This window comes from Poeciliopsis prolifica, unplaced genomic scaffold (assembly GCF_027474105.1).
Source record: "Poeciliopsis prolifica strain line A6 unplaced genomic scaffold, Auburn_PproV2 SCAFFOLD113, whole genome shotgun sequence".
In the NCBI taxonomy this organism is placed as follows: domain Eukaryota; kingdom Metazoa; phylum Chordata; class Actinopteri; order Cyprinodontiformes; family Poeciliidae; genus Poeciliopsis; species Poeciliopsis prolifica.
The window spans coordinates 822,738-837,491 of record NW_026562488.1 but is presented as its reverse complement, the minus strand read 5'-3'; the positions used below and the strand labels follow the sequence as shown (position 1 = coordinate 837,491).

Below are 14,754 nucleotides of genomic sequence, written 5' to 3'. Positions count from 1 at the left end.
ATATTCAAGACTGTGCTCATGTCAAGGTAATAGAAGTGATAATGCAATGGCTTCTTCAGGTTTGGAAACATGGCTGACAGGAAATGATATTTGCAGTAAGAAACAACAAGATCACCTTAACAATTAGCACTTACTGTATTCATAAATCAAGTCAGTGTCTGTGTTAAGGTAATCTTTTTGCCTTCCAGTGTTTGTTTGTAGTTTCTTCTTGTTGAAGATAAACTCACAACCAAAACTACATCAAAGAGGAGCACTTGGTAATGCACAAACCAGGAGTGTCTTCTTTGATGTGGTCTAAGAGTGACTCGGTCAAATGCAGCACTTCCATAGAAAGAGCAGATTTTGTCATATTTCACAAAGTGTTTTTCACAGTACATATCACTTTCAGCAAGAAAGTCAAGATTATGCTGAAGTTACAACTGACATCTTAATGTGTCTTCCAACTCGGGAAAACATTGAGCAAGGATTCCTCAAGTTGAGTGAAATGAAACAAGAAAATGGTACTTACTCTTTGCAGAAATCTTGTCAGTGTCATTCCTCAGATAAACTTGGTCCTTGGTATAAGGTCTGCAAACTGAAGAAGAAAACTTCCTAAAGTGAAGCACAAGTTCATCTTTCAATGTGCTGTGGAAATGACCTGGTGTTGGACTGATGCCTGCAATGGCATCAGTGATTCCATTCCAGGTGACCTGCATGTATGAGCATCTGCTGGGATTGTTGCATCTTATATCCTGAATGCAGCCATTTGACTGAAACTCCACCTTTTTTTCAGAGGAGTAGACAATGCTCTTCCAAGGACTCTTCAGTCAGGAGACAGGATCAGCCCTGGTGCATCAATGCGGGCCATTAAGGATCTTTGAGTGGTTAATCAAATTTAAATGCGAATACTTGGTGAAAGTTGTGTCTGCAACTGCATCTTCTTTTCTAAAAAGAAAAAAAAATATACAGGATTTAAAATATATTTTTAAAAGCCAGTATTTGGACTGTACCAGGTTAAATGTGCATAATAATCATCAACAGCATGGCAAACACTATTTCATGTAGCAAGTACAGAATGGATGTTTTCTGTTGTTTCTTGATGACGTTAAAGTCACAGATTAAGATAACCCCAAAAGAAGCACTTGGACATCAAGAAGCCATGAATGCATCATTTGAGGTTCACCAAAAAGTGACTGGATCAAAAACACAACTTGAATGTTCACAGCAGATTTGTTCAAATATTGAAATTGCCCCAATGAAGAACTTTCAAATAACATTTTTTCATAGCCACAGATGAATTTGTCACATTTGTACTACCTCAACATGTAGCACTTTCTGATTACATTCAAGACTGTGCTCAAGTCAAGGTAATAGAAGTGATAATGCAATGGCTTCTTCAAGTCTGGAAACATGGCTGACAGGAAATGATATTTGCAGTAAGAAACAACAAGATCACCTTAACAATTAGCACTTACTGTATTGATAAATCAAGTAAGTGCCTGTATTAAGGTAACCCTGATGTGGACTTGTGGTGCCTTGTTTGAGCATCTCAAAGACGTCTTCTAATGTGAAGCAAGAGGAGCAGAACAAACAACACTTGCTATGTGGAGAAACCAAGTCAGTGGCATTTAGGGCAACCTTTCTTGCTTCTGTTGGCTGTGTTCAGTCGTTTGCTGTTGAAGATAAACTCACAACCAAAACTACATCAAATAGGAGCACTTGGTAATGCACAAACCAGGAGTGTCTTCTTTGATGTGGTCTAAGAGTGACTCGGTCAAATGCAGCACTTCCATAGAAAAAGCAGATTTTGTCATATTTCACAAAGTGTTTCACAGTACATATCACTTTCAGCAAGAAAGTCAAGATTATGCTCAAGTTACAACTGACATCTTAATGTGTCTTCCAACTCGGGAAAACATTGAGCAAGGATTCCTCAAGTGGAGTGAAATGAAACAAGAAAATGGTACTTACTCTTTGCAGAAATCTTGTCAGTGTCATTCCTCAGATAAACTTGGTCCTTGGTATAAGGTCTGCAAACTGAAGAAGAAAACTTCCTAAAGTGAAGCACAAGTTCATCTTTCAATGTGCTGTGGAAATGACCTGGTGTTGGACTGATGCCTGCAATGGCATCAGTGATTCCATTCCAGGTGACCTGCATGTATGAGCATCTGCTGGGATTGTTGCATCTTAGATCCTGAATGCAGCCATTTGACTGAAACTCCACCTTTTTTTCAGAGGAGTAGACAATTGCTCTTCCAAGGACTCTTCAGTCAGGAGCAGGATCAGCCCTGGTGCATCAATGCGGGCCATAAGGATCTTTGAGTGGTTAATCAAATTTAAATGCGAATACTTGGTGAAGTTGTGTCTGCAACTTCATCTTCTTTCCTAAAAGAGAAAAAAATATACAAGATTAAAATATACTTTTTAGAAGCCAGTATTTGGACTGTACCAGGTTAAATGTGCATAATAATCATCAACAGCATGGCAATCACTATTTCATGTAGCAAGTACAGAATGGATGTTTTCTGTGTTTCTTGATGACGTTAAAGTCACAGATTAAGATAACCCCAAAAGAAGCACTTGGACATCAAGAAGCCATGAATGCATCATTGAGGTTCACCAAAAAGTGACTGGAATCAAAAACACAACTTGAATGTTCACAGCAGATTTGTTCAAATATTGAAATTGCCCCAATGAAGAACTTTCAAAATAACATTTTTTCATAGCCACAGATGAATTTGTCAAATTTGTACTACCTCAACATGTAGCACTTTCTGATTACATTCAAGACTGTGCTCAAGTCAAGGTAATAGAAGTGATAATGCAATGGCTTCTTCAAGTCTGGAAACATGGCTGACAGGAAATGATATTTGCAGTAAGAAACAACAATATCACCTTAACAATTAGCACTTACTGTATTATAAATCAAGTCCAGTGCCTGTGTTAAGGTAATCTTTTTGCCTTCCAGTGTTTGTTTGCAGTTTCTTCTTGTTGAAGATAAACTCACAACAAAACTACATCAAAGAGGAGCACTTGGTAATGCACAAACCAGGAGTGTCTTCTTTGATGTGGTCTAAGAGTGACTTGGTCAAATGCAGCACTTCCATAGATAGAGCAGATTTTGTCATATTTCACAAAGTGGGTTCACAGTACATACACTTTCAGCAAGAAAGTCAAGATTATGCTCAAGGTACAACTGACATCTTAATGTGTCTTCCAACTCAGGAAAACATTGAGCAAGGATTCCTCAAGTGGAGTGAAATGAAACAAGAAAATGGTACTTACTCTTTGCAGAAATCTTGTCAGTGTCATTCCTCAGATAAACTTGGTCCTGGTATAAGGTCTGCAACTGAAGAAGAAAACTTCCTAAAGTGAAGCACAAGTTCATATTTCAATGTGCTGTGGAAATGACCTGGTGTTGGACTGATGCCTGCAATGGCATCAGTGATTCCATTCCAGGTGACCTGCATGTATGAGCATCTGCTGGGATTGTTGCATCTTATATCCTGAATGCAGCCATTTGACTGAAACTCCACCTTTTTTTCAGAGGAGTAGACAATGCTCTTCCAAGGACTCTTCAGTCAGGAGCAGGATCAGCCCTGGTGCATCAATGCGGGCCATTAAGGATCTTTGAGTGGTTAATCAAATTTAAATGCGAATACTTGGTGAAAGTTGTGTCTGCAACTGCATCTTCTTTTCTAAAAGAGAAAAAAATATACAGGATTTAAAATATATTTTTAAAAGCCCAGTATTTGGACTGTACCAGGTTAAATGTGCATAATAATCATCAACAGCATGGCAAACACTATTTCATGTAGCAAGTACAGAATGGATGTTTTCTGTTGTTTCTTGATGACGTTAAAGTCACAGATTAAGATAACCCCAAAAGAAGCACTTGGACATCAAGAAGCCATGAATGCATCATTTGAGGTTCACCAAAAAGTGACTGGATCAAAAACACAACTTGAATGTTCACAGCAGATTTGTTCAAATATTGAAATTGCCCCAATGAAGAACTTTCAAAATAACATTTTTTCATAGCCACAGATGAATTTGTCACATTTGTACTACCTCAACATGTAGCACTTCTGATTACATTCAAGACTGTGCTCAAGTCAAGGTAATAGAAGTGATAATGCAATGGCTTCTTCAAGTCTGGAAAACATGGCTGACAGGAAAATGATATTTGCAGTAAGAAACAACAAGATCACCTTAACAATTAGCACTTACTGTATTGATAAATCAAGTAAGTGCCTGTATTAAGGTAACCCTGATGTGGACTTGTGGTGCCTTGTTTGAGCATCTCAAAGACGTCTTCTAATGTGAAGCAAGAGGAGCAGAACAAACAAACTTGCTATGTGGAGAAACCAAGTCAGTGGCATTTAGGGCAACCTTTCTTGCTTCTGTTGGCTGTGTTCAGTCGTTTGCTGTTGAAGATAAACTCACAACCAAAACTACATCAAATAGGAGCACTTGGTAATGCACAAACCAGGAGTGTCTTCTTTGATGTGGTCTAAGAGTGACTCGGTCAAATGCAGCACTTCCATAGAAAAAGCAGATTTTGTCATATTCACAAAGTGTTTTTCACAGTACATATCACTTTCAGCAAGAAAGTCAAGATTATGCTCAAGTTACAACTGACATCTTAATGTGTCTTCCAACTCGGGAAAACATTGAGCAAGGATTCCTCAAGTGGAGTGAAATGAAACAAGAAAATAGTACTTACTCTTTGCAGAAATCTTGTCAGTGTCATTCCTCAGATAAACTTGGTCCTTGGTATAAGGTCTGCAAACTGAAGAAAAAACTTCCTAAAGTGAAGCACAAGTTCATCTTTCAATGTGCTGTGGAAATGACCTGGTGTTGGACTGATGCCTGCAATGGCATCAGTGATTCCATTCCAGGTGACCTGCATGTATGAGCATCTGCTGGGATTGTTGCATCTTATATCCTGAATGCAGCCATTTGACTGAAACTCCACCTTTTTTTCAGAGGAGTAGACAATGCTCTTCCAAGGACTCTTCAGTCAGGAGACAGGATCAGCCCTGGTGCATCAATGGGCCATTAAGGATCTTTGAGTGGTTAATCAAATTTAAATGCGAATACTTGGTGAAAGTTGTGTCTGCAACTTCATCTTCTTTCCTAAAAGAGAACAAAATATACAAGATTAAAATATACTTTTTAAAAGCCAGTCTTTTGACTGGCTAAATGTGTAGTTTAATTATCAACAGTGTGGAAATCACTCCTTTATGATCAAGTACAGAATGGATGTTTTCAGTTGTTTCTTGATGACTTTAAAGTCACAGATTAAGATCACCTCAAAAGATGCACTTGGGCATTGAGGAGCCATGAGTGCATCATTTGAGGTTCTCCAAAAGTGACTGGGTCAAAAACACAACTTGAATGTTCACAGCAGATTTGCTACCATTTTAAATTGCCCCAACATGAGAAACTTTTAAAATAGCCTTCTTCATAGCCATAGATGAATTTGTCACATTTGTACTACCTAAACATGTAGCACTTTCTGAGTATATTCAAGACTGTGCTCATGTCAAGGTAATAGAAGTAATAATGCAATGGCTTCTTCAAGTCTGGAAACATGGATGACAGGAAAGGATATTTGCAGTAAGAAACAACAAGATCACCTTAACAATTAGCACTTACTGTATTCATAAATCAAGTCAGTGCCTGTTAAGGTAATCTTTTTGCCTTCCAGTGTTTGTTTGCAGTTTCTTCTTGTTGAAGATAAACTCACAACCAAAACTACATCAAAGAGGAGCACTTGGTAATGCACAAACCAGGAGTGTCTTCTTTGATGTGGTCTAAGAGTGACTCGGTCAAATGCAGCACTTCCATAGAAAGAGCAGATTTTGTCATATTTCACAAAGTGGGTTTCACAGTACATATCACTTTCAGCAAGAAAGTCAAGATTATGCTCAAGTTACAACTGACATCTTAATGTGTCTTCCAACTCGGGAAAACATTGAGCAAGGATTCCTCAAGTGGAGTGGAATGAAACAAGAAAATGGTACTTACTCTTTGCAGAAATCTTGTCAGTGTCATTCCTCAGATAAACTTGGTCCTTGGTATAAGGTCTGCAAACTGAAGAAGAAAACTTCCTAAAGGGAAGCACAAGTTCATCTTTCAATGTGCTGTGGAAATGACCTGGTGTTGGACTGATGCCTGCAATGGCATCAGTGATTCCATTCCAGGTGACCTGCATGTATGAGCATCTGCTGGGATTGTTGCATCTTATATCCTGAATGCAGCCATTTGACTGAAACTCCACCTTTTTTTCAGAGGAGTAGACAATGCTCTTCCAAGGACTCTTCAGTCAGGAGACAGGATCAGCCCTGATGCTATCAATGCGGGCCATTAAGGATCGTTGAATGGTTAATCAACTTTAATGTGAATACTTGGTGGAAGTTGTTTCTGCAACTGCATCTTCTTTTCTAAAAGAGAAAAAATATACAGGATTTAAAATATATTTTTAAAAGCCAGTCTTTTGACTGTACCAGGTTAAATGTGCATAATAATTATCAACAGTATGGCAATCACTATTTCATCTAGCAAGTACAGAATTATGCATTTGTTTTAAAGGTGGATCTTTTTAAAAGAATGATTTGAATGCACAAGTACCACATGTTGGCACAAACAAGACTTGGGAGATAGATGGCTTAGTGATTTCTGGTGAATGTAATTACATAGCTGTAATTGTGTAGAAAAACATTTCCTAAAGGTCTTCTAATGAATGTTTCGAATTGTTTTTAGATGATGAGAAAGTTACAAATTAAGTTAACCCGAAAGAGAAGCACTTTTTAATCTAAATGATCTTTAGTTACGAATATGTTTTTGAATTCTTGTTTGTACTGTTTGCCCATTTTTGTGTTACATGTATCCTACCTCCCTACTTTTGAATGCTTGAGATGAGCATGAGTTCCTCATCTGACCCTGCAAAGAACAGTGTCCTAGATAACGAATGGACAATTTCGTTTTAATTGGCTTTTCATTATATACTCATCCATATCTATTGACATAAACCTACAAAATCAAAATTCAGTAAGAAACTTGTTCAAACCTTTTTTTTGTCATGTATTAAAATTATTTGCATTATTTTAAAAGGAAATTATGATTTGTATATCTTTAGTCAGCCAATAGTCCTATACTGGGATTGAATTTTAGTGTAGCTTTATTCAAAGAGCATGAAGTTGCTGCAAGAAAGCAGTACTGAAAAATCTCGCCTATTTACACACTTGGACAGGATTGTTGGTATGCCTCGTTCAATGACAGAAAAACCCACAATGGTCACAGAAACAACTTGAATCTGACAAAGGGTGCCAGGAATAAAAATTCTATAAAACTGAACAAGTGAAAGTTAGACATTGCTTTTCAAACATGCTTCAATAGACTTATTCAAAAAAGTAAACTCATGAAACAGACGTGGACAAAAATGATTCCCTTAACTTATATTTTGTTGCACAACCTTTTGAGGCAATCGCTGCAATCAAACAATTTCTATAACTGTCAGTGAGACTTCTGCAGCCTTCAGCAGGTATTTTGGCCCTCTACTCATGAACAAACTGTACCTGTTTTGTCCATATGTGTATCTGACTGCCTCACATTTAGTGGGCAGTCGACATACATCTCTTGTTCATTGTGGACATTACATTTTCTGCCAACAGAACCAAACTCTTCCAGTGCTTATACTCATAACTTTGACTTCTAGTGACTTTTCTTAAGTCTATAACGTTTGCCTTCCAAATTTTATAGATGTTATGATTCATGATACTCTGGAAACACCTTATAGAAGGAATTGTCTTGGGAAACATGCAGTGCCTAAGATAAAGCACAAGGGGCGGTAATTAGGGCGCTTTCCAACTGTTATTAAACAAAAACGAAGAAGGCGGACTTCAACGTGTAACAGCTGAGTGCCTGTGAGAAACCTTCCCTGTGGTACCTCGGCTTCCATCACAGAACTTTGAGATGGAGAATGATATTCTCGTCTCGCTGGAAGATTTAGGGTAAGTGAACAAAGCTTCAGTCCCGCGGTGGGCGTAGAGCTGAGCGCATAAACCCATAAAGAGCTTCTGCTCTCTGTCCTGTGGTTGCTAGCCGCTGCAGTGTAGAATGCTAATCTGAGAAGACAAAAACATCCGCTGAGAAGCGATGTTGCTATTCTGTTGCTTCAAGTGAGAAGTCAACGTTTTCCATTGCGGTGTAAGCTGAGCTCCAAATTGGTATAGGTGTTCGCATGAAGCTGCGTCAGCAGAACTTGGCGAGAATGGGCTGCCCCGCTGACTGCCTCTCTTTATGTTAAGGGCTCAGATTTCTAGAAAGCAGGATTTATGCTAACATTATAAATAATGTGTGCATAGAAATATGTGATATATTTCTGGAAGTCATCAGTTTAGAAGTTGGTTCAAGTCCTGATTGCTTGGCAACATGGCAGAATGTCCAATGAAAGGTTCAGGTGGGTTATTTCTGCTGGTGCCTGTCCAGAATCACTGTTACCACATTGAGAACACTGGACAGTGATCCTACAGCGCAGAGAAATCAGCATTTTTTTCTATGTCTGGTTAAATTTTTGATCTATCAAGCCTTTCATGTTTTTGATTTAGTAGTATCAATCTTTTCTTTTATTTCTTAACTCTCGATCTGTTATTAAATATGTTATCAGTCATCCATGTTCTTGTCCTCTGTGTCTCTTCTCCATCTGTCCATCTATCATTTTATCTGTCATCGACTCGTCGTATCATTCATCAATCTTCACCTGTTCTCCATCCCTATCCATCTATTTGATTATCAACCACTCATCCAGTGAAATGGGCTGTGAAGGACTGGGAGTTCTTGTGATGCTTGTATGGAATATCTTACACACATGTGTAGGGACCTGCTGTGAGGGAATAAGAGTTGTGATTTTGAACTGATCAGGGCTTCTTGTGGTTTAGCTGCTTATGTGTCCTGTTCTTCCAGCTACCAGGGCCCTCTGCTGGAGGATGGCGCTCTGGAGTCTGCTGTCATGAAAGGAGCAGCTTCCCCGGAGTTCACCAAGCTCTGTGCTTGGATCATCTCCGAGCTCAGACTGTATCACAAGCTGGAGGAAAATGTCCATGCTACTAACTGTAAGTTTAGCAGCCGCACTCTAACCTTTGGCACTGCTTGCACCGGTGTTCCTGACTTTTTCACGAAGCCATGCGCTGCCATAGCGTTTTAATGGCTCTCTTACCTCCACGATGTTAGTCATATCCTATCATCTCCAGACAAAGCAACAGTCACTTATTTTTTTGCTCATATACGAGACCAAACCTGTGACGGGTGTGTGTTTCTGCTCCAAATCTCAGGTCCCAGTGAGGCAGAGGGGTTCCAGCTGGAGATGAGTGGTCTTCTGTCAGAGCTCGCCTGCCCTTACAGCACTCTGACCACTGGAGACATCAACCAGAGGTTTCTGAGCAGAACTGACTGTCTGCTCCTAATCAGTATGTTTATTACACGACACTAACATGTTTTTGTTCAAACTTAACTTCGTTGTGCTACGTTGACGTACATGTTAGGAATTCAAATATTTCCAGTCATTTTCGAAGCACTTTTTCCACCCACTCACAAGCATGCACACATTTATACACAAATACGCAAATTGGTAGGTAAATTGGTGGTGTGGCCGGAGCACCGCTGAGCTGCGAGGGCTTCCAACCGTGTAACACCTGAATTTCTTATTTGCTGGACGACAAAGGCTGTTTCTATTTTTTCTTCAGCCTTTTTAGTGTCCGAGTTGGAGGCATCAAGAATGATCCTGGTCAACAGGCCTCAGAAGAAAGCCCAGGAATCCGGCAGCCCTGTCTTCCAGGAGCTGAAGGGGATCTGCATGGCGCTGGGCATGTCCAAACCTCCATCCAACATCACCATTCCAGTTCTTTTCTGGAATCGAGAAGAAGGTCCGTCTACCTGGCAGCTCCACTTTTTAATTATTGCTAACTGTAAATCTTTACATAAGATGGAATAAAATGGTATGTACAAGTTCACAATAAATGAATATCAGTTTAGTGGATTTTACTCTGTTCTGTCAGCAGGATCAGCCTGTGAATATGCTCCAAGAAGGAGCTTTACCTGTTGATCATTTTTATGCAAGCATACATTATTTTGCTTTTTAAAAATTCTTATTTTTCTCCATCTCAGTTAAAAGAAGCCATAAGTCGAGTTCCACCAAATCATGTCGGAGAACCTCTGCTGAACAAGCCCCTTGGACCTGTCCATATGGTAAATTCTGCTGAATGAAACAAATAATTCTCAGTTGGCAGAAAGTGAGTGGATGTCTCCTTGCTCCCTTTTTCAATCCAGGAAAAGATTGAGGCCATAAACCAAGCTCTTGTAAATGAGTATGAAGTGAGAAGAAAGATGTTGTTGAAACGTCTTGATGTAACCGTGCAGTCCTTCGGCTGGTCTGAAAGAGCCAAGGTACGTTGCTTATCCAGGCATCAACATGCACAAAATGTATTTGGTTCTTTTTAATAGTGCTGACTGATGAATTGATTTTGACTGTGCTGTTATTAAAGAGTTACACATTTTTGGAAAATGTAACTCAATGCTCTCTCAGGGTTTTGGAAGCCAATTCAGAGCTGACCACCTTGTTTTACAAGAATGTTTCATAGGAGGAACTTCTTGACAAATATTTCCTGTCATTTGTAATTTTGTTTTAAGAAAGGAAATGTGAATGATATAAAAATGGATTAAAATCAAATTTTGTATGAAAAAAAATACATATTTTTAAGTAATATCATTTTGCTGTAGTTTTTACTATTTATGACTTCTAAGGATACATTTTGTCTAACTTAATAACAAAATGGAAATGAACACTGTAAAAAAACTAGCTGCATACATTCTGGAATTGTCACATTTTGTGAGTTCAAAATATCCCACTTTCTACTTCCTCTTTCAATTGTAGATTATATGAAGATAAGTGTGTAATGTATGAGACGGGATGCAGTGAACTCATTATGGACTATAATGGTCAGAACTAGTCTTCTAATTTTCTGTGTGAATTTTGGATTGAAAGTATGAATATGATTTTAATACGTCATCCTGAAGGTCTTTGAAGGTTTTTATTTTTTTTTAAACAAAGTTCTGCTGATTTCTCCAAATCTCACTGTGTTGAAGAAGCACTGGGTTGAATCTGATAGAAAATCTGTGAAGCTATCCGGAGATGAGGGCTTTCAACCTCAACACAAAAGATTAATGGTCAAACATCTCAGTTTAGACGCACAAAATCTCAGCAGCAATAAAAGGGAACACCTCAAAATCAGGCCTGCATGAAGACTTTTTTTTCCCCCTTTTTCCCATGTTTTATTAAAGATCAAAGCTGAGAAGTTGAGTAAAGTGTACCAGCCACTGCGTTCTGCCCTCCTCACCAAAAGCAACATTTCTGTCGCTCACCTTCTTGCTGCACGACAAGACTTCTCCAAGATCCTTCGTACAAGCAGTGGCAAGATAAGAGAGAAGACAGCCTGTGCCATTAATAAGGTGGGTGTGTTCCAACAGCGTCACACTGTTTTCCTCCTATTAAATCAGGGATTCATTATTTCCTTGATTGTAATCATCATTTCTGCCATGTGGAAAATAACCACACCAGAAGTTTTCTTGTACGTTTACACTTCACACTTCCGAGTACTTGGTGCAAACGTGAGAGACACTTTCAACTTTATGCATAGAGTACATGGTGGAGGGAACTAAATCAACCAATAAAAATGTTAAAACTCCCATCTTCATTTTGTGTACTACCTGTATACTAAACTAAATTAATCTTGCTGATCAGATGCTGACATCGCTGAGAGCTATGGAAACTTTGCAGCTCGTCTGGTTCAGAACCACATTCCAAACTTTGGCGGAAGAGACACATTGAACAAGTGAACAATACATGCAGAACAGAAAACTAAATGAGAATGCTGTGCTCTGTTGGTCTATTTATAGTCTAGGTAAAAGAGAAGGCAGTTTTCCCTTTGGAGGAAAGAAACTAAAGTGTAAAAGTTAATTAGGCCTCAATAACCACAGCACAGTGGACAATAAATACATATGCAACCCCACCCTGCTCCACTCAATCACTCATCCTGGAGATTTGCTTACGTTTGGTCTCAAAGTAAAAGCAGTAAAATCTGAATTAAAATGGCATGTTAGATTAATTCAGAGGAAAAAATGAGTTTGCTTACTCTGTGTAATAGAATCTCGATAATCTGCTCAACTTGTTGAATATTAAATAGATAGAATGAAAATGACATTCGACTGAATAGCTTATGTAATTAGCATCATAAAAATTATCTGATAAAATAGATTATAACAGAATATTTTTAATGCCAGCACAACCTCTGACCCACAAACTACAAATAAAACATTTTGTGGATCATATTTTCACTATAAATGTAACAACCAATTCATATTTAAATATATATGTGAAACTCATTGGGCTGGACAGGTAATTAGATATTTTTGGGCCTTTTTTTATGATCACCTACAAACCCAAAAATGTCTCATTGGATCACTTTATGTTGAGCTGACCCAATCACATCTCTAATTACTAATCACACACGTCTTCACAGCAGGAAGAGCAGCAACATTTTTCTGTTACCAGTTGTTGAACACAGGCAAATGTATGTGCATCAGCTACTCTTTAAAATGAGAACAACAGCACAGATGTAACTGCCAGCAAGAAGTTGGTCACAGTCAAATTCTCTGAAGGAGAGGCGCTCTGTAGGGCAGGACTGCAGATCCGAGGCAGAGCCTTTGGTGAATGAGCAGGCCCTCCTGATCGGTCGCCACGAGAGGGCAATTTCGTAAAAAATGCGTGAATGCATCACAGGAACACTCCAGATATGTTTCTGAGGATATAACATTATAATACGATATAAAACTAATAGAAGTTGGATTTGCGTAACACGCATTTATAAATAACACAAATTACAGTCTGCAGACATCTAACGCTGACTGTTTTGTTTTTCCTTTTGTTATCTCACTGACTTAAAAACCCTTTAGCTTTCAACAACTTCAACAACATCTGACTCTGCTCCTCAGGTTCTGATGGGCCGAGTGCCGGACAGAGGTGGAAGACCATGCGAGATCGAGCCTCCGCCTCCAGAGATGCCGTCCTGGCAGAAACGTCAGGATGCCCCTCAAGGTGGAGGGCACTACAGTGGGTCCCACGGGGGCAGCAGAGGGGGCTATGATAACTTTTCATACGGTGGCCGTGGAGGCTATGAAAGAGGTGGTGGAGGCGGACATGAAGACAGGGGGGGCAGAGGAGCCGGTGGGAGAGGAGGGAAGGTGCAGGGAAACTGGGGAGAGGGAGCTGGAGGGGGGAGAGGTGGGTACAGCCAGGGTCACTACCAAGACGCAGGAAATTATCATGGAGGAGGAGGGAGAGGAGGCTATATGGGAGGGGGAGCCAACCAAGGAGGATTCCAGGATCAGGGCTTTCATGGGGGAGGTGGGAACTACAACAACAGTTACAGCCAGGACGGGGCTGGCACCAGGAAAGAGGCGGTGGCCGTGGAGGTCGAGGGGGCAGGGGCAGAGGCAGCAGAGGAGGTCAAGGTGGAGGCTGGGGGGTAGAGGCGGTCAGAACTTCAACCAAGGAGGACAGTTTGAACAGTTTTTCCAACATGGAGGGCAGCAGTACAACCAGGCTGGCTTCAATCAAGGCAGACACTACACCAGCTGAAGATCAGAACACTGAATTCAGGAACTTCAGAGAAAAGCCTTATCTGAGCAGGTTCAGCAAACGGAAGCAAGAAATATGTCCTCTACATATTTTTATTTGGGTCACGTTCTCTGTCGACTGTTAAGTAATTGAAGATATAATCTTTTGCGTCCTGGTATGTTTTCAGTTTTGCCTTATTAATACGTTTTTGAAGCTGCCCTCCAGCTCTATTTGAAATAGCTTGGGTAGCTGGACTCTGCTGTGCTGATTTCATCCTGGTAGTTCAATCGGCCTTACTGAACGTTCTTCCTTAACGCAGAAAGTGTTCCTCACGCGTCAGTGTTTGTGCACCTTTTGTGTGCAGTGCACATGTGTACCACACACAGGAGGGTCACTGAAATCAAACATTACTTGAAAGCGGTGTCAATTTTCCAGTCCACATTTCATTTCAGTATATTTGACTGGAAATTTCTGAGTTACTTATTTAAAAGATGCCAACTTGCACAGCTGTGTGGATACAGTTCTAAATGTTGGAAGGTTTGTATGGATGTGTGAATGAGGAATAAAAGGAATAAAAATCCCTTTTTGCATCGAGCAGTGTGGTGATTTCATCTGCACAGTTTGCAGTATTTAGTGTTGGTTCCCACTGATGGCCCAACAGGGAACATCAACCAAAATAAAAACAAAATCCTGGGAAAAGATGCATCCATTTGATGCCTTGTTACGGATCAATTGGAAAATCATTCGTAAATCAGAATTAACATGTATTCATGCAAACTAACGGATTGAGGAAGTTTGTCCATTAAGAAGTATAATATGTTGTGATTCGAGTTAATCATCATATTCATTAAAAAAAAAAAATTCTATTCGTAGACCAGGCCTTTTATTAGAGATTCAGTTATTAATTTATAGAATTCAGGCAATGGGTTTATGAGTTATTTTTATATGGATACCATCACCTGGAGGAATAAAAGGAAATGAGTTGGCAGATAAATATGCAAAATAATTGACAAAAAATTTATTAATTGGTACCATTCAGTAAATAAGATGGCTTCTGCCATCTTTAAGAAAAGATGGCAGAAGCAGTGGGAAGAAGA

At 39.5% G+C, this 14,754-nt stretch overlaps 1 pseudogene; it reads left to right on the top strand.

Moving 5' to 3' along the window:
• Positions 1 to 7,871: 7,871 nt before the first annotated feature.
• LOC129354609 (protein FAM98A-like) lies at positions 7,872 to 14,237 on the top strand (annotated as a pseudogene).
• Positions 14,238 to 14,754: the final 517 nt, after the last annotated feature.